Source organism: Copadichromis virginalis, linkage group LG17 (assembly GCF_057382275.1).
Source record: "Copadichromis virginalis isolate Kocher_CV1m ecotype Utaka linkage group LG17, C_Virginalis_male_GT1.1, whole genome shotgun sequence".
Lineage (NCBI taxonomy): Eukaryota > Metazoa > Chordata > Actinopteri > Cichliformes > Cichlidae > Copadichromis > Copadichromis virginalis.
The window spans coordinates 14,733,872-14,759,435 of NC_140634.1; the positions used below are offsets into that span (position 1 = coordinate 14,733,872).

The 25,564-nt window shown below is 42.3% G+C and overlaps 1 long non-coding RNA gene and 1 pseudogene across 1 annotated transcript in view; both read left to right on the forward strand.

Moving 5' to 3' along the window:
* Window positions 1–25,564, forward strand: part of LOC146689115 (uncharacterized) — a 370,205-nt gene that overhangs the window by 240,483 nt on the left and 104,158 nt on the right. The window lies entirely within an intron of this gene.
* Window positions 11,313–12,600, forward strand: LOC146689125 (uncharacterized; annotated as a pseudogene).

The window sequence follows — 25,564 nt, forward strand, 5'->3', positions numbered from 1 at the left end:
TTGGTAGTGGCTATGGTGGAGCTTTCACAGATTCAGTAAAATTAGGAAGTGGTGGAGGCCAGCAGGTGGATGGGGGAAAGGGGAGGCGGAGGTGGAGAGACCCAAGGCGGCCGCAGGTCCGACTGTCAGGTGAAATGAGCTTCAGGTAAGAAGTTATGACCTGCAGTCTATATATAAACCAAGTTTAGTTGTAGTTTATTTTTGTTGTGCTAACTTTTTACAGTCAGTTACAATAACTCGTACTATGTACTCTAGCATGATGGATTTTCTATACAGTTGGGTGGGTGTTATGATGTTACTGGTGAACTTTATTTTATTCATATGGTTAGTTAGTAGAGTTGACTACCGTCCAGTAAAAAACTGAATCCTCTGGTATTCAGAGTTAATATCATGCGTTTCGTATTGAGCTGAAAATAAACGGGATTTGTCCCGTACTTCAGCTACTTCAATCATGAAACTGATCAATGATCAGCTGATCGGCGTTTCGGCCACGAGTCCCGTCTCTCTTGCTTGTTTATCTCCCGCTTTGCGCCAGAAAGAGGAAACTAGCGGAGGTCGCGTTAAACAGCAGAAGCGCCTTTAAACTTGATAAGCTGTTGTTAGAATTTATTTAATATTACTTTCTAGTATCAGCTGATATTTGTTGGAGCCACGGTCGTAAAAGCTGCTGGTCATGATATCGGTTTGTATATCAGGTGAGAGGGAAACATGAAGATGAAAACAGGAGATGTCCTTACTGAATCATCAGCGCTGAACAGGTGATGGAGAAACAGGTTTACCTTTTAGGTGACATGAATGGGTTGAAGGAAAGCTATGAACTGTTTCTGAGAGACAACTTACACCAGGATCCTTTTCTGTGTAGCTGACAGCTGGTAACTGTGCAGGGGCGGGTCTAGCAAAGTTTTGCCATGGGGCCAGGTAGAGCATTAACAGGGAAAGGGGGGCACAAAGAAATACTTTTCTTTCTTATTCTCATTTAAAATTTCTAGCTTTTAACAAATAATTATCTGAATCTTACAACCAAAGTTTTCATCTGATGTCAAATTTATAGAAATCCATTATTGTACATAGTAAGTTTTTTTCAGGGTCCCAACATAATTTCTTCAGAAGAAAGTACTGTACATGATGCCAGTATTTTCCCACATTTTCTAGATACTGTATTAGTACTTTGTGTAAAATGCCATCAAAAAGTCAGTTAAGTTTTATTCTTTCTCACCTCTTTCTGTCTCCTTTCACTTTTAAAAGGTTGCCATGTTAGAAAAAATATTTTGCCCTGCCATGCTGTTTATTGATGTGATGTGGTAAATAAATAGTTTATGAAAATATCACTAAATCTGTCATTTATTATTTTTAATATTCAGTAATGGTCATGTCTTACCAATAGTCTTCTCTGTCTTAATTTCAGGTTTCCACCATATGTTGTAGATAGTTCAGGAAGTTAACTCAACCAAGCAGTGTTTGGGTTTTGGCTAAGTACTGTTTAGAATACCAGAATAGGGAGGATGGTGTAGGTTTAAGTTTATTAGATTGATACATATATACCAACAAGACAGTGTACATCACTGTCACAACAACGTTTGTTTTCATTTAAAGGCTTTATGGTTTTTCCTATAATACCTGGTGGGCCGGTCTCTAGTCAAAATGGCCGGGCTGATTTTTTGTTCCAGTCCAGCCCTGCTCTTAACCCTCAAAACACGGAGCGCCAACTCGTTTATGAGCACATTTATGGGCTCAAATTGTGGTCATAAATATTTTGTACTTGTAAATCAGTTTTGTACTTGTAAATAAGGAGTTGTATGTGTAAAAAGAATTTGTGTGTGCGTAAAAAACATTTGTATGTGTAAAAATAATTTGTGTGTGTGTAAAAAAGATTTGTGTGTGGACTTAGCCAAAAAATACGTGTGAAACTCTGCACTCAAGTTTCAAGTTACATGTACGAATTTGGACCCTATTTTTCTTCCTTTCATCTGATTGGCCAATGTCATGTCAATCACAAATTTAACTATCCAATCAGAGAATAGATGGGTTTGGTTGTTGGAGGGGGCGCTTTTTTGAACTGCAGGTCCTTAAAGGGTAATACAGTTTGAAGCTGGAGGATCTCTATATAAATATCCGATAGAAGCTAGGTCCCCTAATTTTCAGTAGCTGTTGAAAGGATAAGGTTGTGGTGTATCAGTGGTTAGAAATAACATTATTACTTTAGGATTAGTTTAACACAAAGTCAGGGCTGACCCGGGACCATGGCTGTGAGTCACAGTGCGCAGCATAAAGGTCGTTTCACATCGGATGCAGCATGTGCTGCTAATGCTAACTAAAAGCCAAGGATCCAGAATTTGTTGCGCTGGCTGCTGAGCTCTGTGGGTTTTTACAGCAGTTCTACCTGCACTAGATGCACCTGCAAAACTCGGACCACCACAGACTGTTTTCCTGTAGAGAAATAATCAGTTCATTTGTTTATGTCTTTTTCTAGCAGGAACCCCAGAAAGCACCAGAGGATTAACAAGTTAAGGCTCTTCAAGAGTGGTGTTTTTTATGGTGTAATATATGCGGGTCGTTCTGCTGCCAGTACTCCACAAACTAAAGCACTGCGTGCATCATTAGCCTCATTAATACGAAGCCTAAAATATTGCCTCTGGTGGCTTGCTGCAGTACAGGTAATGTGAGTCTGTTATTTTTATAAGAGCAACTGGCCCTCACAGTGTCTCCAGATAAAATTCTGGTCTTTGGACAAATGCAGTCGATTACCCCTGATCTATTTATTAGTAGTACAGGGAGTGCAGAATTATTAGGCAAGTTGTATTTTTGAGGAATAATTTCATTATTGAACAACAACCATGTTCTCAATGAACCCAAAAAACTCATTAATATCAAAGCTGAATGTTTTTGGAAGTAGTTGTTAGTTTGTTTTTAGTTTTAGCTATTTTAGGGGGGATATCTGTGTGTGCAGGTGACTATTACTGTGCACAATTATTAGGCAACTTAACAAAAAACAAATATATACCCATTTCAATTATTTATTTTTACCAGTGAAACCAATATAACCTCTCCACATTCACAAATATACATTTCTGACATTCAAAAACAAAACAAAAACAAATCAGCGACCAATATAGCCACCTTTCTTTGCAAGGACACTCAAAAGCCTGCCATCCATGGATTCTGTCAGTGTTTTGATCTGTTCACCATCAACATTGCGTGCAGCATCAACCACAGCCTCCCAGACACTGTTCAGAGAGGTGTACTGTTTTCCCTCCTTGTAAATCTCACATTTGATGATGGACCACAGGTTCTCAATGGGGTTCAGATCAGGTGAACAAGGTGGCCATGTCATTAGTTTTTCTTCTTTTATACCCTTTCTTGCCAGGCACGCTGTGGAGTACTTGGACGCGTGTGATAGAGCATTGTCCTGCATGAAAATCATGTTTTTCTTGAAGGATGCAGACTTCTTCCTGTACCACTGCTTGAAGAAGGTGTCTTCCAGAAACTGGCAGTAGGACTGGGAGTTGAGCTTGACTCCATCCTCAACCCGAAAAGGCCCCACAAGCTCATCTTTGATGATATCAGCCCAAACCAGTACTCCACCTCCACCTTGCTGGCGTCTGAGTCGGACTGGAGCTCTCTGCCCTTTATCAATCCAGCCACGGGCCCATCCATCTGGCCCATCAAGACTCACTCTCATTTCATCAGTCCATAAACCTTAGAAAAATCAGTCTTGAGATATTTCTTGGCCCAGTCTTGACGTTTCAGCTTGTGCGTCTTGTTCAGTGGTGGTCATCTTTCAGCCTTTCTTACCTTGGCCATGTCTCTGAGTATTGCACACCTTGTGCTTTTGGGCACTCCAGTGATGTTGCAGCTCTGAAATATGGCCAAACTGGTGGCAAGTGGCATCTTGGCAGCTGCACACTTGACTTTTCTCAGTTCATGGGCAGTTATTTTGCGCCTTGGTTTTTCCACACGCTTCTTGCGACCCTGTTGACTATTTTGAATGAAACGCTTGATTGTTCGATGATCACGCTTCAGAAGCTTTGCAATTTTGAGACTGCTGCATCCCTCTGCAAGATATCTCACTATTTTTGACTTTTCTGAGCCTGTCAAGTCCTTCTTTTGACCCATTTTGGCAAAGGAAAGGAAGTTGCCTAATAATTATGCACACCTGATATAGGGTGTTGATGTCATTAGACCACACCCCTTCTCATTACAGAGATGCACATCACCTAATATGCTTAATTGGTAGTAGGCTTTCGAGCCTATACACCTTGGAGTAAGACAACATGCATGAAGAGGATGATGTGGACAAAATACTCATTTGCCTAATAATTCTGCACTCCCTGTATATGTAGTGGACAATACCTAATGTTAAACATTTAGGTTCGGCCTTCATTCGTTGTAGAAAAGTCATTCCAGGTTTGGTTCGAAAAATTTGATCAGGGGCGTTTTATGCCCATTTTTGGGGGTGCTTCAACACCCCAAAAAATGAATCGGGGGTGAATCAAAGCACCCCTGAAGATTTCTTACTTTTTTTGACAATATTTGCTGTTTGTGTGACACACTAATAAAAATACAAAAATCATACAGTACCTGGTTGAGACGTAATATTTTAACAACAAAAGGTTTGTTGTTAAAATATATTAAAATGGTTTGTTCCAGCTCGCCTCTCCCCTGCTCTGACTCTAGCGCCCTTTCTTCCAGAGCGATAGTGGCTGAGACGCAGCGGAGCGGAGGTGTAAGTGCCTGGCTTAAAACAGGACATGTTAGCTGCATTTAACCTTCAGTTGCTCTTTATATAGTTAGGTAGGAGTCAGACCATGTTTCTTTTTAGCTGAAAAACATTACATCCAGGTAACCTGCAGTGTTGAAAACGTGTTTTCCGACGATATTTGCTACCCTACAATCCGTCTTACTCTGTAGTAAAATCAGCTACATTTGACCGTCCTGTTGCTTCCATTGAGATTTATACAGCCTATTTGAAATCTAAAACTTATTGTAGCGTAGTGTTGTTACCACTGTCCTGTTTGAAATGGAATGAGAGAAGCTGCTTATTTTGTCATATGTACAAGTGATTTGAAAATTTGCCTTTTAGTTGAAAGTACACTAAGAGAGAACTTTTTTATTAGTGATCTTAATAGTATTTTTTGCATATTAATGTAATTTTTTTTCATCTAATTGAATACAATCTATTTGTGTATGATTGTCAGTCCAAAGAAGGAGAGAGGAAAGAGAGGAACGTGAGGAGAAAGTACAAGGTCAGGAAGAACCAGGTAAGAAAACAGACAGGGACTAGTGACAGGCAAAACAGAAACTGTTAAACTGCTTGAGAGATTTGACCACCAAAAGTGATTTGCCTCAAGGTGAGGCGACGGAGGTTAAACTAAAATAAAAAATCTGCCATAGAGCCATAGTAATAGCTGCAGTAGTAGTAGCTTTTTTACATAGTATACATTGTACCCTAGGCAAAGTTGCCTCAATTTTTTATAATTTTTTTAATTAATATTTTGTACATTTGTACATCATCAGGACTCTTCTATTTTTGGAGTGTATTTTTTATGTATCTGTATTATATTGTACATACACAATAAAAGTGAATCTCTGTTCAAAAAAATGCAGTCAGTTTTACTGTTTACTCACTATGAGCACCATGCATTATTCTCCCCCAGTAATTAAGGTTAGGATATGTATTTTTTTATTCCAATCAATTCTTCTTTTGCAGTAGTAGCCTTTTGCAGCATTTAAATAACCTTTATCAGATTTGATGGTTTTGTTACAAACTTTTAAAAAAAAAAGTGTTTTGCTTTTCTTTCACAAATGTGGGGATTAAATTGTGTTAAAATGTACAAAACAGTGATGTCGTGTTTTGTGACGAGGACCCAGGCACATAGAGACTTGATGAATTTAAGATTCTTATGATTTAATGAAGAAATTTGCAGACGAGCACAGAGATGGTAAAATTATGATGACTGATAACGGAGACGAAGACAACAGACGACGAGGACGGGAACAGGGGTTTAAATGCACCAAGGAGACAGTCAGAGAGAACTCGGGGCAACTGGAGACATTTAAGGATGCAGGGACTGACAGAGACAGGGAAGAAGTCTCATCGTGACAAGTAGTTTATCTTGCTTGGCTGGACAGCTCTCTGGGTGCTCAGCATCCCCAAAGCTCTGATCCTAGAATCGCCCTTGCATTTGATCCTGATTTTATTTGAAAGTGTCAACTGTTATAAACAAATTAAATTGTATCAACAAAAATTCAATCATGGTTTCACAATAAAAATGAAAGATGACAGTTTAATGATGCTAGGCACGAGGTCATTCTCATTTATTAAAAGGTTAAAAAATTAAAAAACAACTTACTTTGTTTGTTTTGATGCCTGGATACTTGTTGATTTGAAGAAAACAGGTGTGGTAAGGTGCTCTGACATAGTGATTTGACGAAAGAAGAGTTGAATGTATGAATGATCATGCTGTAAAAATGTAAACACACCCAAACCTGATGTCACCTGTTCAGTATATAAAGTGCAGTGCTGCTCCTCAGCTTCAGTATCACAGCCCAGGCAAACTAATCTGCAGAACTGACCTGTTCATCACAATGAAGCTGCTGTTTTCTCTGTTTCATCTCTGGGCACTCTCCACCACAGGTAACTACACTCATTTCACCTGCAGGTAGAAGGGAGTCTAATTTAAAGCTGTAACCTCCTAGGACCTGGCGTCCACATATGTGGACATCACATTTTGGGTTATTTAGACTAAAATACTCAATTTTGCTCTACATGGGCCTGATATCCACTTACGAGGACATTATACTGCTACTGTTCTTTTAAAATTTTAAACGAATATCCTCATATGTGGCTCTTATTTTTCTTAAAAACAAAAATATGGTTAAAAAAAAAATCTGGTAATTCTTTGTTTTTACATTCACCGGGCCCCAATATGCCCAAATATCAAAGAGAAATTAAAAATGCATGTCTTAGGAGGTTAAATCTTTTTTTAAATCTAACATTGTATTTTTTTTCCAAAGTTAGTGAGTAGTATTGACTCGACTGTAACCTGCTGTAACCCAATATGAACTTTCAAAACATCTCCTATTTGCTATATATTTAAATTGTGATCATCATTTCTGTATTTCTCTCCTGATTGCAGCTGGAGCCCTTCTGTGTCAAATCTGAACAGATTTGACGTGTTCAACCACAGTAGCAAATACATGTTCCTCATCGGAACCAATGTGTGTTACAGCTACCATTCAAGGTAATGTTTTCTTCATATCATATTTCATATTTTCACTAAATTACATCCAATGTGAAGCTATTTGTGTTCCATCAACATTAACCAGCTGCACTTTGTATGGGCAGAAATCTGTGCCATCAGAAACTGAATTTGAATAAGTTAAATTTGAATTTGAATTGCTCCGATTGAATCTGAATTGTAACTTGAATAAATGCTTTTGAAAACTGAATTTGAATTAGTCTAAATTGAAATTGAATTTTATATTTTGAAAATGAATTGATTTGCTTTGAAACTGCATTTTATCCTTTAAAAATTCAGCTCTCGAATAATTTCAGTTTCACTTCTCACCATTCAGTTTCAGTTCTACAATTCAATTTCAGTTCCAAAATTCAGTTTTTTGGAACTTACATCCGGTTCCGGTTCAAGCGCAGATTAATAGAACTACGTTTTACTAGCGGACCGAAAGTGTTACTGACGGGAATCTAAAGCGTCTTGAGCTGAATTAAGACTTCAGAAGTCATTTGTCATGTCGAATGACCAGCGGATAAACTCTCAGGTTGGTAATAAATGTATTACATGTATAAAAACAAGCGTCGTGTTAACAAATGATAGCCGTAAGGTAACTTTTATGCTTATTGTAGCTGTTAGCTAAAAACGCTAATTTAGCGTAGTTTGCCCTGAATTCAGCTTTGACAAACAAATATGATCGACTGTTTTTAGTAGAATTCCAAAGTTGTCATCTTGTACCCTCTCAGATTACCCCCTCTGTATGCTTGCAGAGACCCCTACAGTAGGGAAACATGCAAAACAGTGTCCAAACCTTTGTATTTTAGCTTTATTTATGTCTTTCACAGCATCCCAACTCTTTAGCTAACTTAATAACTTTAGCTAAAGTGAATAGTTAGTCTAATTCATTAGTGCAGCATTACTGGATCACCTCTGTTTGAAGTGATATAATATGATATACAACTATCACTGTGTTTAACTACCATAATAATTCTTAGGGTACTGAGTGCATGCTTAATTAGATTTTTTTTTTTAAAGCATACTGCTCCATTACTATGTTTGACAGGCTGAAGTTGTCGGGTCACCTCCTAAATCGACCATCTTTTACAGGTGTTTTGTGCCAGAAATGGAGTGTCCACTGAAGATACTGAATCTCTACGCCTTGCCATTGATCCCTCTTGTGCCTTCATCTAGACAAGAGACATTAACTTAACCACTCTCATATGCTCTGTACCTACATCACCTTCCCTGACAGTTGTAGCTTGGCTCATCTGAGGGTGAAATTATAAGAATGTGTTATTTTGCAAAGTGCTCTCTAGGGTTCCTAAATAAAATATGGCATTGAGGTCATTTCTTTTGAATTAATCCCTTCTTCTGAAATATAAGAACCTCTCCTGGTTTTAATGGCACTTTGGATTTCCTTACTTTCTGTTCCACTTCCAAACCCAAATAGATGCTGACAAGCTGACACAGTAACATGGAAGAGGGAAAGAAGTTGGAAAGGACTACTACAAATAAACCTAATGCCTAACAATGAAAAATGTAAAATAAGAACAATGATAATAATAAAGATAAAAGATGAAGTAACAAGTTTTTAGTTTTTAGTTTATTCCAAATGATCATCCAGATGTCTGTGACATGTGATGACAAACACCATAATGGAAGGCCTTAGTCATTACATGCTTAAAGTCATCATATATTTTTGCATATGCTGAACAGGCAGTCAGACATGCTGTAACTGTGGGGTAGAAAACTGCATGAACACTATACGGCAGGGGTCTCAAACTCCAGTCCTCGAGGGCATGGAAAAGTTGCATGACACTTTGACCCTTGAGAACTGGAGTTTGAGACCCCTGTCATATGGAATATGACAGGTGTGGTTGAACTGCATGAAGACTCTGAAGTTTCTCTTCTCTTCTGGCAGGACAGGAATGTGGCCTTGTCCTGTGAGCCACTGTAAGGCTGTACTTAGAGTAGAACTGGACTGTCACCGGCCTCAGGCTCTTCACCCTTTTCAAAGACAAAGCAGTCATTTAGATAAAATATTAGATATTGTTTACCTGTAAATGCACAAAGTAAATTTTGAAATGTAATTATTGTCAAGAGTGAACAAGCACTGATAGTGTAATCTACAGCTGTGGCCAAACGTTTAGAGAATGAGAAGTGTTGTTTGCTTATTTACAAAGTTTGCTGTTTCAGTGATAGTTGTATATCATATTATATCACTTCAAACAGAGGTGATCCAGTAATGCTGCACTAATGAATTAGACTAACTATTCGCTTTAGCTAAAGTTATTAAGTTAGCTAAAGAGTTGGGATGCTGTGTAAGACATAAATAAAGCTAAAATACAAAGGTTTGGACACTGTTTTGCATGTTTCCCTACTGTAGGGGTCTCTGCAAGCATACAGAAGGGGTACTCTGAGAGGGTACAAGATGACAACTTTGGAATTCTACTAAAAACAGTCGATCATATTTGTTTGTCAAAGCTGAATTCAGGGCAAACTACGCTAAATTAGCGTTTTTAGCTAACATGTCACGACCTGCGGGATCGGCAAGGCGCTGATCAGCGTCTCTCCACTCCTAGCCCCCCTTCTCTTCTCTTTTTCCTCTCTCTCTCTCTCTCTCCCTCTCCCCTGTTTTGCCGGGGCGGAACTCATGGCGGGTTCACGCCCTCGGTCCACGCCTTCCTGGATCATGCACACCTGGGCCTCATCAGACCAGCTGGTATATTAGAAGGAGGAGATCAGCTGTTCAACGCTGGATTGTTGTGAAGACTCTAGTCAGTACACGTCGAGCCCTAGTTTCCCACACTTCCGTCTCAGAAAGTTAACGTGTGTCTCTCTGTTCTAGATTCCCCGGACCCGTCCCCGTGTTTCCCCGTGTGGAGTGTGTAAGGGGTGACTGGTCACTAGCGGAGAGAGGTTGGCGTGAGCGCGTGTGTGATTCCCTTGTTTTCCCTGGAGCCCTGGAACCCTGCCTCTCACATCTTGTATATAGCACTGTCCTCGCACTGTCTGTAAATACACTTGGTGAAGATCTTGTAAATAAACCGTCTCTGTTAAAACACAACTCCGGAGTCCTGCGAGTGGATCCTCAGAGCAACTCGTGACATAACAGCTACAATAAGCATAAAAGTTACCTTACGGCTATCATTTGTTAACACGACGCTTGTTTTTATACATGTAATACATTTATTACCAACCTGAGAGTTTATCCGCTGGTCATTCGACATGACAAATGACTTCTGAAGTCTTAATTCAGCTCAAGACGCTGTAGATTCCCGTCAGTAACACTTTCGGTCCGCTAGTAAAACGTAGTTCTATTAATCTGCGCTTGAACCGGAACCGGATGTAAGTTCCAAAAAACTGAATTTTGGACCTGAAATTGAATTGTAGACCTGAAACTGAATGGTGAGAAGTGAAACTGAAATTATTCGAGAGCTGAATTTTTAAAGGATAAAATGCAGTTTCAAAGCAAATCAATTCATTTTCAAAATATAAAATTCAATTTCAATTTAGTGATGATCATTTTCAAACCATAAATTCAATTTCAAATTAGACTAATTCAAATTCAGTTTTCAAAAGCATTTATTCAAGTTACAATTCAGATTCAATTGGAGCAATTCAAATTCAAATTTAACTTATTCAAATTCAGTTTCTGATGGCACAGATTTCTGCCCATAACTTTGCCTTTGTAGCTACTTTATCTGGAACTACGACAACACAAATCTACAAGGCATGTGCATCTTCCTCCGTATGTCCAGCCGTAACTTCTCAGACATTTTCAGTCGACCTGGGTTTTCAAAGTGCTCTTGCTTCTGCTTAATGCTGCAACACAGATAACTGCAACTCAGCAACTCTGCCAAGTAAGTTAAATACTATGTTGCTCATTGAAGACAAAAGAATAATATAAAGAGATAAAGACAATAATCTGATGTTCTAAGGGTCTCTGTTCTGAAATGAAATCATCTTCTTTTCTGTTTCAGATCCTGCTTCTCAGTCAAATAATGGTGGGGTATGCAACTTTTGTGACCCTTCCACTGGTCAGTGCTCCTCCACATTACAGTGTCAGGGAGTGGAGAACCAATGCTTCCAATCAATCAGTGAGTCTTTATGTTGTATCAGTTGTGTCATCGGTTTTCTATCAAAGATGATTTCAAATTCTTTTGTAATACATCTGACATATAAAAAGAGCGGAAACTTTTACCCTAATTTATACTAAATGTTATCCTTGGGTGTGAAAGTTACTGTAATAAGATTTTAAATTTCAAGCCTGGAAGTCAGACAAACACATAAATGTTTTACAAAGGTGTTAAGTTGTTTTTTGCATGAAATATATTAAGCTTCCTGGAAAGTAGCCAATTTAAAACATTTCCTGAAATTCTTCTTTTTCATCTGCAGTCAAAAGCAGCACCAGCACGTATCCAGGTTACGGCTGCGCATCTGCAAACCTGTGTGCAGCTGCTTCAAGCCTGGGTTCTCTACCTTTCATGCAGAGCATTGGTACAGTATCAGGTGTTGCCTGTTCTGCAGCACCAACTACAACTGCCGCCCCAACTACAACCATCCCCCCAACTACAACTACAACCACCACCCCAACTACAACCACCACCCCAACTACAACTACAACCACCGCCACAACTACAACTACAACCACTGCCACAACTACAACCACCGCAGCAACTACAACCACAACCACCGCCGGAACTGCAACCACCACCCCAACAACATCTACAACCACTGCCACAACTACAACCACCACTACAACAATCCCCCCAACTACAACCAGTAAAACTACACCCACAACCACTCCCCCAACTACAACCACCGCCGCCATTACAGCTACAAATGCTACAACTGCTACATCAACCACAACCATGCCCACAACTACAACCACCGCTGCAACTACAACCACAACCACCGCTGCATCTACAACCACCACCCCAACAACAACCACAACCACTGTCCCAGCTACAACCACCGCCACAACTACAACCACTGCCGCGACCACAACAACCACCAATGCCCCAACTACAACCACCACCACTGCCCCAACTACAACCACCACCACTGCCCCAACAACAACCACCGCCGCAACTACAACCACCATCCCAACTACAACCACAACCACCGCCGCAACTTCAACCACCACCCTAACAACAACTACAACCACCCCCGCAACTACTACCACCCCCGCAACTACAACCACCACCACAACTACAACCACCGCCACAACTACAACCACCGTCCCAACTACAACTACAACCACTACCCCAACTACGATTACAACCACTACCCCAACTACAACCTCCGCCGCCATTACAGCTATAACTGCTACATCAACTGCAACCACTGCCTCTACCACCAAAAGTGATGCTTGTTCTATCAGACTGGGAATGATCCATCTGCTGCTTGGACTCCTTCTCTTTACTTTTCATTAAAGTCCCAAATAAAACAAAAATAAACAAAAGAACATATGATGCTTCAACAAGACTCAATAGCTTTTTGGAGATTTACATTGTGTTAACAAATCACTGTTAAACGGAAGTCCATAAAAAAAAGGCAATAGAGTCTTGTTGAAGCTGACTTGGGACAAGTATGTAAGACTTCTTTGTTTGTTGACATGATGGACAATTATGTCAATTTTGTCCAGAACATTGAACATTATTTTTTTATAGATATAATATATACATTTACATGTATCCAAATGCATGGGATTTATTTAATACTAAATAGGTGATAAAAATGAATCCTTGTAATAATAACAAAGCATGCTTTGGAAATAAAATAAAGAAGCACAATTTCTTTTAGTTATATGTTCATTTATTTCCGTTTGTGCTTTTCTTTCTGCATTTCTCTCTCTCTAATTTTTTTAAGACCAACTGAGGTTAATTTCAAGATGGCGCCTGTGTGTTCGGCACGCCGTCTATCGCTCTCCTTTATTTGTTTTGTTTTATTGTTTTTAGTTAACTTTGTGTTACATGTGTGTTGTACTTTTTCCTATGATCGCCAGACATTATTGGAAATAGGTTTATCCATCTGGATGTCTGACCGGCCTGAATATGACAGCCAAGGATTTTTTCCTCCCTAACTGGAACCAATACCAAGTTGAAGATGAAGTATTTTCTGATCATATGCCTATCTTATTTGATATTGCTCTTTCTAACGCTTTTGCAAATCAGGCTGCACCTGCTCGATGTTATCGTGCCTTTGGCTCGGATTCTGATAAACGGTTTTCTATACTGTTTGACAAATTTATGTCTTATGCCCCTGAGTTGCCCACTGCAGATGACCTACTTTTGTATTTTGACTTTGCTTGTAAATCTGTGCTTGATGTTGTTGCCCCTTTGAGACTAAGAAAATGTAAATCTAAGACTAGTCCTTGGTTAACAGAGCGTACCCGAGCTATTAGAAGACAATGTAGGAAATGTGAAAGACAGTGGAAAAAAGACAGATTGCATGTCTCCCTGTGTTACGTCCCCTGGCTAGTCTAGGGGGTTGAAGGGACGAACATAAATGTGGATAGAGAAGGAGGAGCCAAGATGGTAATTTTAAAAGGTTTATTTAACACTGGTGATGGGGTTCAGACCGAGGTGTAACGTCAGGGAGAGCCAAGGCCAACATAACAAACAAAACATCCCTGACGTAGAAATAAAAGAAACTTACCTAACTCCAAAGAAACAAAATATACAACCTATAACCATAACCTACCTAACAACACATAAACAGGAGAAAACAGGGTGTCAAAACAAAAGGCAGCTCTCCCCTACAAGCAGTCTGAACATGAAACAACAATGCTCACACAAAATACAAAGGCATGCAAGCCTGCACAAGTATGGCAACCAAAATGGCCAGAGGGCACAGAAGCACAGCTCCACAGGCCTTAAGTAGTGCTCTGCTGATTACCAATTAGCCGGACTCTGCGCAACATCCAATCAGGACAGAGGAGGTGGAGCCTGGACAAAACAAAGGGTTAATAGGGAGAAGAGACATCCTCCTGGGGGATGTAACACCCTGGAAGCCCTAAAGATTAGTTGGAAAACTTATCAGAGGGCAGTTAAGGCCGATAAACACTCCTACTTTTCCCAACTTATTTCGGCCAACTCTCACAACCCTTGTGTTTTATACAATACGATTAATTCTGTACTTAACTTGGAGGGTTACAACCTTTTGCCGTCCTCTGAGGCTAGCCTGAGGCCTCTGATTCCACCTATTGTCGATCCGGCCATGCATGCTCCTTGCTCAAGCCTATTCCCTGCTTTTGCACTGATTTCTCTGCGTGACTTAGAGGAGTTGGTGCTACATGCTAAGCCCTGTGGCTCCCCGAATGATGTTGTTACTCCCCGTTTTCTCCAAAAAGTATTTCCCATCATTGGACCTTATATCCTGAAAATTATCAATACTAGTCTGTTAACTGGTCAAGTTCCTAGTGCGTTTAAACATGCAGTCATACACCCCTTACTTAAGAAACCTGGCCTTGATAGTTCTACTATGTCAAATTTTAGACCTATCTCCAAACTTCCCTTTTTAAGCAAGATCTTGGAGAGGATTGTACATACCCAACTGTTGGATTATTTGAGCGACTCGCAATTGTCTGAAATCTGGTTTTAAGCCCTTTCACAGTACGGAGACAGCTCTTGTTAAAGTTATGAATGACAACCTTGTTGCTACTGATCGTGGTAAATATGCTGTGCTTGTGTTATTGAATATGACAGCTGCATTTGACACAGTGGACCACGACCTGCTGATCTCCCGCTTACATCACTGTGTGGGAATTTCTGATCTGGCATTGTCATGGATAAAATCATATCTTTCCAAAAGGAGTTTTTGTGTCAAGCTGGAGCTGGCCGCTTCCTCTGTGGCCCCTCTGCTTTGGGGTGTGCCCCAGGGATCTAGCCTTGGGCCATTATTTTTCTCGCTGTATTTACTCCCCCTTGGTGCGATTTTTCGTAAACACGGAGTGTCATTTCATTTGTATGCCGATGACTGTCAGCTTTACTTACCTTTTAGTCATTTGGATACCTCCCCAGGTCAATCACTGCTTGACTGTCTTAGCGATATTAAATTATGGATGGCAAATCATTTTTTGAATTTTAATGGTCGCAAAACTGAAGCAAATTTTATATGGCCCGCATCGTTCTACTGATTCTCCAGATGTTGATTTTGGTGATTTGACCTCTCATCTGAAAAGTTCAATCACTAATCTTGGTGTTAAACTTGATTCTGCGCTTACTTTTGAAGGTCATGTAAGTGGGGTGGTAAAATCAGCTTTTTATCACCTCAGACGCCTGTCGAAGGTTAAGCTTTTCCTTTCCAAACCCAATTTGGAAACTCTTATTCATGCTTTTATCACCTCACGTCTGGACTATTGTAATTCCCTTTTAATAGGGGTCGGGTCGGGCACCTTGTCACGCCTGCAGTTAGTGCAAAATGCGGCGGCGCGATTTTTAACTGGTAGTAGGAAATTCGATCACATCACTCCGGTTCTGGCTTCCTTGCATTGGCTTCCCATTGAATTTAGGATTCGTTTTAGAATAGAATAGAATAGAATAGAATAGAATAGAATAGAATAGAATAGAATAGCCTTTATTGTCATTGTACAGAGTACAACGAAATTGGAGTGCCACTCCCTTGGTGCAAGTTTCAATAATAAATATAAATGTAAAATATAAAAAGTACAAAAAAAAAAAAAACGATCGTAAGTACTCAAACAATAGTATGTACAATATATACAGGATAGCAGCATTAATATGATGACAGTATGAATAGCAGCATAATATAATGACAGTGACGGTATGGAATAGGTTCAATTGTTTTTGTGCTTATTTACTACGGTGATAGCTCTGGGAAAGAAGCTATCCCTGAATCTGTTTGTCCTGGTTTTATGTGACCTGTACCGTCGGCCTGACGGTAATAGTTCAAACAGTTGGTTGCTGGGGTGAGAGTGGTCCTTGATGATATTGCCAGCTCTGCTGAGGTACCGAGAGTTTGCAGTGACCTCCAGGCTGGGCAGAGAGCAGCCAGTGATCTTCTGGGCTGTGTTGATGACCCTCTGCAGTACTTTCCTGTCTGCAGCTGAGCACCCTGCATACCATGTTGTTATGCCGTACGTTAGGATGCTCTCTATGGTGGCTCTGTAAAATGTCACCAGCAGCCTCTCCTCCAGGTTGTTCCTCCTGAGCACTCTCAGAAAGTGGAGACGCTGCTGGGCCTTTTTAACCACCGCTGTAGTATTTGCAGTCCAGGAGAGGTCATCAGATATCTGCACGCCCAGAAACCTCATGGAGTGTACCCTCTCCACACAGCTCCCGTGAATGTAAAGTGGGGCCGGGTCTGCTCTGCCCTTCCTGAAGTCCAAGATAAGTTCTTTAGTTTTCGTGGTGTTCAGTTGGAGGTTGTTAACTGAACACCACTCAGTCAGTCTGTTGACCTCATCTCTGTAGTCCGACTCATCCCCCCTTGAGATGAGTCCAACCACTGTGGTGTCATCTGCGAACTTTATGATGGTGTTTGAGAGATGGGTAGGGGAGCAGTCGGATGTGTAGAGCGTAAACAGGAGGGGACTCAAAACACATCCTTGTGGAGACCCGGTGCTGAGTGTGATGGTGCTGGACCGGTGGGGGCCGAGTCTGACAGACTGTGGTCTATTTGTCAGGAAGTCCTTGATCCAGAGGCAGATGGGGGTGGAGAGTCCCAGGTGAGACAGTTTCTGGACCAGGATCTCCGGGATGATATGATTGAATGCTGAGCTGAAGTCCAGAAAGAGCATTCTCACATAGCTTCCTCGGTGCTCCAGGTGACTCAGCGCAGTGTGGAGCGCTATGGTGATAGCGTCCTCGGTGGAACGATTTGTCCTGTAGGCAAATTGGTGGGGGTCCAGAGTGGGAGGCAGACCGGCCCTGATGTGCTGACAGACCAGTCTCTCAAAGCACTTCATCACTACAGGCGTAAGTGCAACAGGCCTGTAGTCATTTGGGCTGGCCACAGCTGTCTTCTTGGCGATGGGGATGATGGTGGAGGTTTTGAGGCAGGGCGGGACGGTGTTTGATGACAAGGAAAGGTTGAAGATTTTAGTGAAGTCCTTTTTAAAGTCCTTTTATTGGTTTTTAAATCTTTAAATGGTCTGGCTCCTGTCTATTTATCTGATTTGCTGAAGCCACATGTTCCTCCTCACTCGCTCCGTTCAGCTGAGCAGTTGCTGCTGTCGGTCCCTAAGTCGCGGCTGAAATGCAGAGGAGACCGTGCCTTTTCAATTGCGGCTCCGATGCTCTGGAATAACCTTCCCCTCCAAATTAGACAGTGCAGGTCTTTAAGTCCAGATTGAAAACCTATTTTTATTCCCTGGCTTTTAACTCTGTAGGAAACTGACACCTTCTTATTTATTTTATTGTATGTAATGATTTTATGGTATTTTTAATTTGGTTGTTGTTTTGATCTGTGTTGTTCAGCACTTTGGTCTGCCTGGTGTGTTCGTAAAGTGCTATACAAATAAACGATGATGATGATGATGATAATCTGATCTATGTTACCTAGTGATCAGGGGTGGCTCTTATTTCTTGTTTTCTTTAGCAACCAATGCATATGATTGTGCCAGAGCACACTCTGGAAATGGAATGAAGGTGACTGTTATTTACCCTCAGCTGCAGCTATGAGTCTCCATTTCAACTTGTGTTAAAAGTTTGGACTTAAAATTGTATGCCACTTTTTACATTTTAATGATGTCATGAGGCCATGGCACAGTCTGCTCTGGCAGATGGTGTGGAGAGTAGTATAACAAATGCAGACAAATGAAATGTGGACACAACAGAAATCTTAACGAGAAGAACTGTTTATTGTGGGTGAGGCAAAAGAATCTGACACTAAACTGAACCTAAATTGGGAAAACTAGATAATAAACGTGACAACTTTAAACATGAAAACCAGTGTGGAAACCTGGAGACATGGTGTGAAAATAACCAATGACCAGAAACACATGGGGAACACAGCTGATACAAATGAACTTGACGCCACAGGGGAAGCAAAACTAAAAACATTGAACATGGAACACAAGTCTGTCAAAATAAAAAAGGAAACATAAAGATGCCAACCTAAGACACGCAGAGGGGCGAGAGAGAAACGCATACACATGGGAAGGTGAACGTAAACACAGAAGACACTACAGCAGGGGTCAGCAACCCGTGCCAGCTGGGTTAACTGATGGCACAACCATAGCTGAACTGGCCATTGGGCATACCGGGCACTTGCCCGGTGGGCCGATGATAATTTTTCATGTTTATGGGCTGATGATTTTTTTTTTTTCAGATATAAACCAAGTTTATGTGTAGTTTATTTTTGTTGTGCTGCCTTTTTATAGTCAGTTACTAACTCATACTGGGTACTAGCTAGCATGACGGAGTTTCTATACAGCTGAGTGGGTGCTATGATGTTACTGATAGTGAACTTTATTTTATTCATAAGGTTAGTTATTAGAGTTGCCAACCGTCCCTTAAAAAATGGAATCGTCCCGTATTCAGCGAAAATATTACATATTGAACTGAAAAGGAATAGTTTGTCCCGTGCTCGAGCTAGAATCGAAAAAGACACAAGATGGAGTTATTCAGCTTGATGAGCTGTTGTTAGAATTTATTTAATATTAATTTCTAGTATCAGCGGATGTTTGCTGGAGCCACAGCCATAAAAGCTGCTGGTCATGATATTGGTTTCGTTATCTGGTGAGAGGGAAACATGAAGATGAAACCAGATGTCCTCACTGAATCATCAGAGATGAACAGGTGATGGAGAAACAGGTTTAGCTTTTAGGTGACATGAATGAGTTGAAGGGAAGTTATGAACTGTTTCTGAGAAATAACACCAGGATCCTTTTGTAAGTAGCTGACAGCTGGTAACAGAAAACAGAACAGGAAACAGAAACTGTTTTTCACATTTCTTGAATGTAAATGCTTTGAACCACTGTTTGTTATGTTAGAGCATGTCTTTGAAAAATGTGGATGGGGTTGGTCTCCATTGGCATTTCTGTTTGGTGCTGGCTATACAAAAAAAGGAGGCTTCAAAGTGGAATCTGCTAAATTTTGTGGTGGGTCAAGCAAAATTTTCTATATATAAAAGCAGAGTTTCGGTTTTACTCATTGATGAATAATTTAACAGATATATCTTCTCAGTAATGTTTTAAGAATGTGGTATGTTCTGTTATAGATGGCCATTTGTACTTCAGCCCTATATTCATGTGACAGTTTTGTTTTCTTCCCTTTGTGACAAAACTTGTGATCTTTCTTTCTTCCTTCCCTTTGTGACAAAACTTGTGATCTTTCTTTCTTTCTTCCTTCCCTTTGTGACAAAACATGTGATCTTTCTTTCTTTCTTCCCTTTGTGACAAAGCTTGTGATCTTTCTTTCTTCCTTTCTTCCCTTTGTGACAAAACTTGTGATCTTTCTAACCCTAACCCAACACCGAACAAAACAAGATCCAGCGAGCCGAGGGAATTGTCCAAAACAAAAACACACATGCTGGAGTACAAGAACAAAACACAGTTCAGGAGGCCGGCCCGGAGGCTGACAACTCAGAAGACCAGGACAATTCATCTTCTGAGGCCGGCCACGTTGGCGACACAGATCCAAAAGCCGACTGCGCGGAAGGCAGTGGTGGCGAAGTGGAAACAGTTCAGGGGGCTGACCGTGCACACGGCAGCGGCGGCGACGGGGAAACCGTTCAGGCGACTGACCGTGTGGACGGCAACGGCGGCGTCTGGGAGGTCGTCCATGTCGACGATGACGCCCAACTAGCGGCCCAGCAGACGACCGCTGATGTCGAGGCGGCACTCCGGGACGCGATGGTGGTGTGGCCCCCGCAGTACCAGACGAGGCAGAAGCAGAGGCTGGACCAGGCGAGGCAGAAGCAGAGCCGGACCAGGTGAGGCTGATGATGCTGGAGCCGGGCTAGGCGAAGCTGATGATGCTGGAGCCGGGCCAGGCGAAGATGATGAAGCTGCAGCAGGCGGCTGGACGGGCTCCTCGGGCCCTCCAGCTGACGAAGCAGGAAGCTGGCTAGGTTCCCCTGAACCTCCAGCTGACGAGGCAGGAAGCTGGACGGGCTCCTCGGGCCCTCCAGCTGGCGAGGCAGGAAGCTGGCTAGGTTCCCCTGAACCTCCAGCTGACGAGGCAGGAAGCTGGACTGGCTCCTCGGGCCCTCCAGCTGACGAGGCAGGAAGCTGGCTAGGTTCCCCTGAACCTCCAGCTGACGAGGCAGGAAGCTGGACAGGCTCCTCGGGCCCTCCAGCTGACGAGGCAGGAAGCTGGCTAGGTTCCCCTGAACCTCCAGCTGACGTGGCAGGAAGCTGGACTGGCTCCTCGGGCCCTCCAGCTGACGAGGCAGGAAGCTGGCTAGGTTCCCCTGAACCAGCTGACGAGGCAGGAAGCTGGACGGGCTCCTCGGGCCCTCCAGCTGACGAGGCAGGAAGCTGGCTAGGTTCCCCTGAACCTCCAGCTGACGAGGCAGGAAGCTGGACAGGCTCCTCAGGCCCTCCAGCTGACGAGGCAGGAAGCTGGCCGGGCTCCTCGGGCCCTCCAGCTGGCGAAGCAGGAGGCTGGACGGGCTCCTCGAGTCCTCCAGCGAAAACAGTCTCTGGACCAGTGGGCACCGGGGCCCCTGGAACACACAGGACAAAACCAGCAAGCGCACGGGCCTCTGGCAGGAACAGGTCAGAACCAGCAGGCACACGGGCCTCTGGCAGGAACAGGTCAGAACCAGCAGGCGCACGGGCCTCTGGCAAACACAAAGCAGACTGCAGCTGCACAGAGCATTGACTTAGCTCAGGCAGCGATAGCCGGGTGCAGTCCTCAGCTGGCTTCTTAACCTCCAGGGGTCCAGAGTGGGCTGGGGGCTGAAACCCAGCCTCTGGGGAGGCCCTGGAGTGTGTCTCAGTCTCAGAACTGGCCAGCTCTTGAGGAATGTTTTCAATATTGTGTGGTTTGTCTCTCTGCTTGAAATAAACAGATGAAAAATAGTTCTTTTCGGGTTGGATGGACTTAACTTGTTGTACAGGAGGAGTTGGTGAAGATGATGGCTGAATAGGTGGCTGAGCTGATAATAAGGCTGATGAGTCTTCTAACAACTGAGCTATTGACTGGGCTATGGACTGTAACATAGTGTCTAATAAGTCTGGCTGTGACTGTAACTGGGCTATGGGTAGTGAGGCTGAATGTGATGGAGGTGAAGGCTGGGCAGCTAACTGAGATTCTGGCTGGGAAGCTAACTCAACAAACACTGCCCCGGTATAAACAGTAACAAGATCTGGCGAAACAGACAGAGTGTCTTTTGCACTCACCACAGCTGGCAACTCAGAAGTCCTAATCTCCGGCTGTGGGGTGACGCGCCGACGGCGCGATCCTCTAATCGCCTGAGCCAAGGTGTGGCGATTAGAGGATCATCAGGGGGTCCTTTTGTCCCTCATTGGGGGGTTACTCCCACTAGGTTTATATCTGGGACTCTCCACCATTTGACCTTAGAACTGAAGAAGCTTCTCGGATGAGAGGTGAAACGTCTTCAAACAACTTAAAGAAGTCCTGACGCTTTTCTTTGCAAGCTCCTTTGACTACGATGACCTGGATGACTGAGAACGTTCACAGACACACAGGAGGGAAGAACAGCTGAACCTAATACACACGAGGACCGGAGGAGACAAGCTGAACACAATGACAACAGACACAGACTTTCAGAACAAAACAGGAAATCTAGGACCCGAACCGGACACAAGGGGGGAGGACACAGAATAACTAGAACAGAGGAAAATAATCACAAAACGCTGGGTCAACGACCCAGGACCATGACACTTTGTGACAAAACTTGTAATCTTTCTTTCTTTCTTCCCTTTGTGACAAAGCTTGTGATCTTTCTTTCTTTCTTTCTTCCCTTTGTGACAAAACTTGTGATCTTTCCTTCCATCCTTCTTTCCTTTGTGACAAAGCTTGTGATCTTTCCTTCCATCCTTCTTTCCTTTGTGACAAAGCTTGTGATCTTTCCTCCCATGCATCTTTCCTTTGTGACAAAGCTTGTGATCTTTCCTTCCATCCTTCTTTCCTTTGTTAAAAAGCTTGTGATCTTTCCTTCCTTCCATCCTTCTTTCCTTTGTGACAAAGCTTGTGATCTTTCCATCCATCCTTCTTTCCTTTGTGACAAAGCTTGTTATCTTTCCTTCCATCCTTCTTTCCTTTGTGACAAAGCTTATGATCTTTCCTTCCTTCCATCCTCCTTTCCTTTTTGACAACGCTTATGATCTTTCATTCCTTCCATCCTTCTTTCGTTTTTGACAAAGCTTGTGATCTTTCCTTCCATCCTTCTTTCCTTTGTGACAAAGCTTGTGATCTTTCCTTCCATCCTTCTTTCCTTTGTGACAAAGCTTGTGATCTTTCCTTCCATCCTCTTTCCTTTGTGACAAAGCTTGTGATCTTTCCTTCCATCCTTCTTTCTTTTGTGACAAAGCTTGTGATCTTTCCTTCCTTCCATCCTCCTTCTTTTGTGACAAAGCTTGTGATCTTTCCTTCCATCCTTCTTTCCTTTGTGACAAAGCTTATGATCTTTCCTTCCATCCTTCTTTCCTTTGTGACAAAGCTTGTGATCTTTCCTTCCATCCTTCTTTCCTTTGTGACAAAACTTGTGATATTTCCTTCCTTCCTTCCTTCCATCCTCTTTTGTTTTTGACAAAGCTTGTGATCTTTCCTTCGATGCTTCTTTCCTTTGTGACAAAGCTTGTGATCTTTCCTTCCATCGTTTGTTTACTTTGTGATAAAGCTTGTGATCTTTCCTTCCTTCCATCCTTCTTTCCTTTGTGACAAAGCTTGTGATCTTTCCTTCCATCCGTCTTTCCTTTGTGACAAAGCTTGTCATCTTTCCTTCCATCCTTCTTTCCTTTGTGACAAAGCTTGTCATCTTTCCTTCCATCCTTCTTTCCATTGTGACAAAGCTTGTCATCTTTCCTTCCATTCTTCTTTCCTTTGTGACAAAGCTTGTGATCTTTCCTTCCATCCTTCTTTCCTTTGTGACAAAGCTTGTGATCTTTCCTTCCATCCTTATTTCCTTTGTGACAAAGCTTGTGATCTTTCCTTCCATCCTTCTTTCCGTTGTGACAAAGCTTGTCATCTTTCCTACCATCCTTCTTTCCTTTGTGACAAAGCTTGTCATCTTTCCTTCCTTCCATTGTTTCTTTCCTTTGTGACAAAGCCTGTGACCTTTCCTTCCATCCTTCTTTCCTTTGTGACAAAGCTTCTGATCTTTCTATCCATCCTTCTTTCCTTTGTGACAAAGCTTCTGATCTTTCCTTCCATCCTTCTTTCCCGTGTGACAAAGCTTCTGATCTTTCCATCCATCCTTCTTTCCTTTGTGACAAAGCTTCTGATCTTTCCTTCCATCCTTCTTTCCTTTGTCACAAAGTTTGTGATCTTTCCTTCCATCCTCCTTTCCTTTGTGACAAAGCTTGTCATCTTTCCTTCCATCCTTCTTTCGTTTGTGACAAAGCTTGGGATCTTTCCTTCCTTCCATCCTTCTTTCCTTTGTGACAAAGCTTGTGATCTTTCCTTCCTTCCATCCTTCTTTCCTTTGTGACAAAGCTTGTGATCTTTCCTTCCTTCCATCCTTCTTTCCTTTGTGACAAAGCTTGTGATCTTTCCTTCCATCCTTCTTTCCTTTGTGACAAAGCTTGGGATCTTTCCTTCAATCCTTCTTTCCTTTGTGACAAGGCTTGTGATCTTTCCTTCCATCCTTCTTTCCATTGTGACCAATCTTGTGATCTTTCCTTCAATCCTTCTTTCCTTTGTGACAAAGCTTGTGATCTTTCCTTCCATCCTTCTTTCCATTGTGACCAATCTTGTGATCTTTCCTTCCATCCTTGTTTCCGTTGTGACAAAGCTTGTGATCTTTCCTTCCATCATTCTTTGGTTTGTGACAAAGTTTGTGATCTTTCCTTCCTTCCATCCTTCTTTCCTTTGTGACAAAGCTTGTGATCTTTCCTTCCATCCTTCTTTCCTTTCTGACAAAGCTTGTGATCTTTCCTATTTTGTCACAAAGGAAAGAAGGATGGAAGGAAAGATCACAAGCTTTGTCACAAAGGAAAGAAGGATGGAAGGAAGGAAAGATCACAAGCTTTGTCACAAAGGAATGAAGGATGGAAGGAAAGATCACAAGCTTTGTCACAAAGGAAAGAAGGATGGAAGGAAAGATCACAAGCTTTGTCACAAAGGAAAGAAGGAGTTCCTGATGAAGGCTCTTAGGGTCCCATTGATCTTGTACAATTCTAGGCATTCCAGTATCCAGCTGTGGGGCATTGAGTCATAGGCCTTCTTGTAATCAATCCAGGCAGTGCACAGGTTGGTCAGTCTGGTCTTGCAGTCTCGGCTGATTGTTCTGTCTACCAGTAGCTGGTGTTTTGCGCCTCTGGTATTCTTGCCAATTCCTTTCTGTGTCCCGCTCATGTATTGACCCATGTGCCTGTTCATCTTAGCCGGTTTATTCTCCTGCCTTCTATCTCTCTGGTGTACCTCCTCAAGCGGCTGGCCAAGGCTGTGAGTCTTTGCTTGGCAGTTTCCAAGGCCTCAGGTATGGACAGCTTGCTGTATTTCTTAGGCACCTTATTTGTCGCACCTTTCTGCAACTCCGTTAGTTGGCTAACCTCCCTCCGTGCTACTTTGATCTTGCCCTCTAGCCTCCTTCTCCATGGAGGGTACTGCCCCTTGTCGCTGTTCAACTTGTAGCCAAGCATCTCACTGATCACTGTTGCCATATTGTAGATCAGCTTGTTAGTGTCGGTAATCGTGGTTGTGTGTGTGTGTGTATATATATATATATATATATATATATATATATATATATATATATATATAATAGCGTAGTGGTTAGACTACACGCCTTTGGAACAGAGGATCGCAAGTTCGATTCCTGCCTGGGGCGTCTGTATCCAGTAAGGGTCCTAAGGCTAGACCCCCTATGCTAAGCAAGCCTACCGCAGACATGAGCGAGACAGATAAATATGAAGGCTACATGAATAGGATGAGGGACCTATGGTTTCTTCGATACCCAACATCCACAATGACGGCGAAACAACTAGTAGCTCAGTGTTCCAACATTCGAAAGAAGGGACTGCTCTCACAGCTAGAGATTGACGAGGTACAACACGAATGCTACGGCAAGGAGGAGTCAGGACGCCAGGTCAGGGGGGAGATATCATCACCCCCACCCGAGATTGGGTACATAGCCCCAAGTGTGATAGGAGAAGGATCGTTGAGTGCGAGAGGAAATGACCTGAAAAATAGGATCATGGCCAAGCTTGAAACCTGGATCCCGCGTAGCCGGTT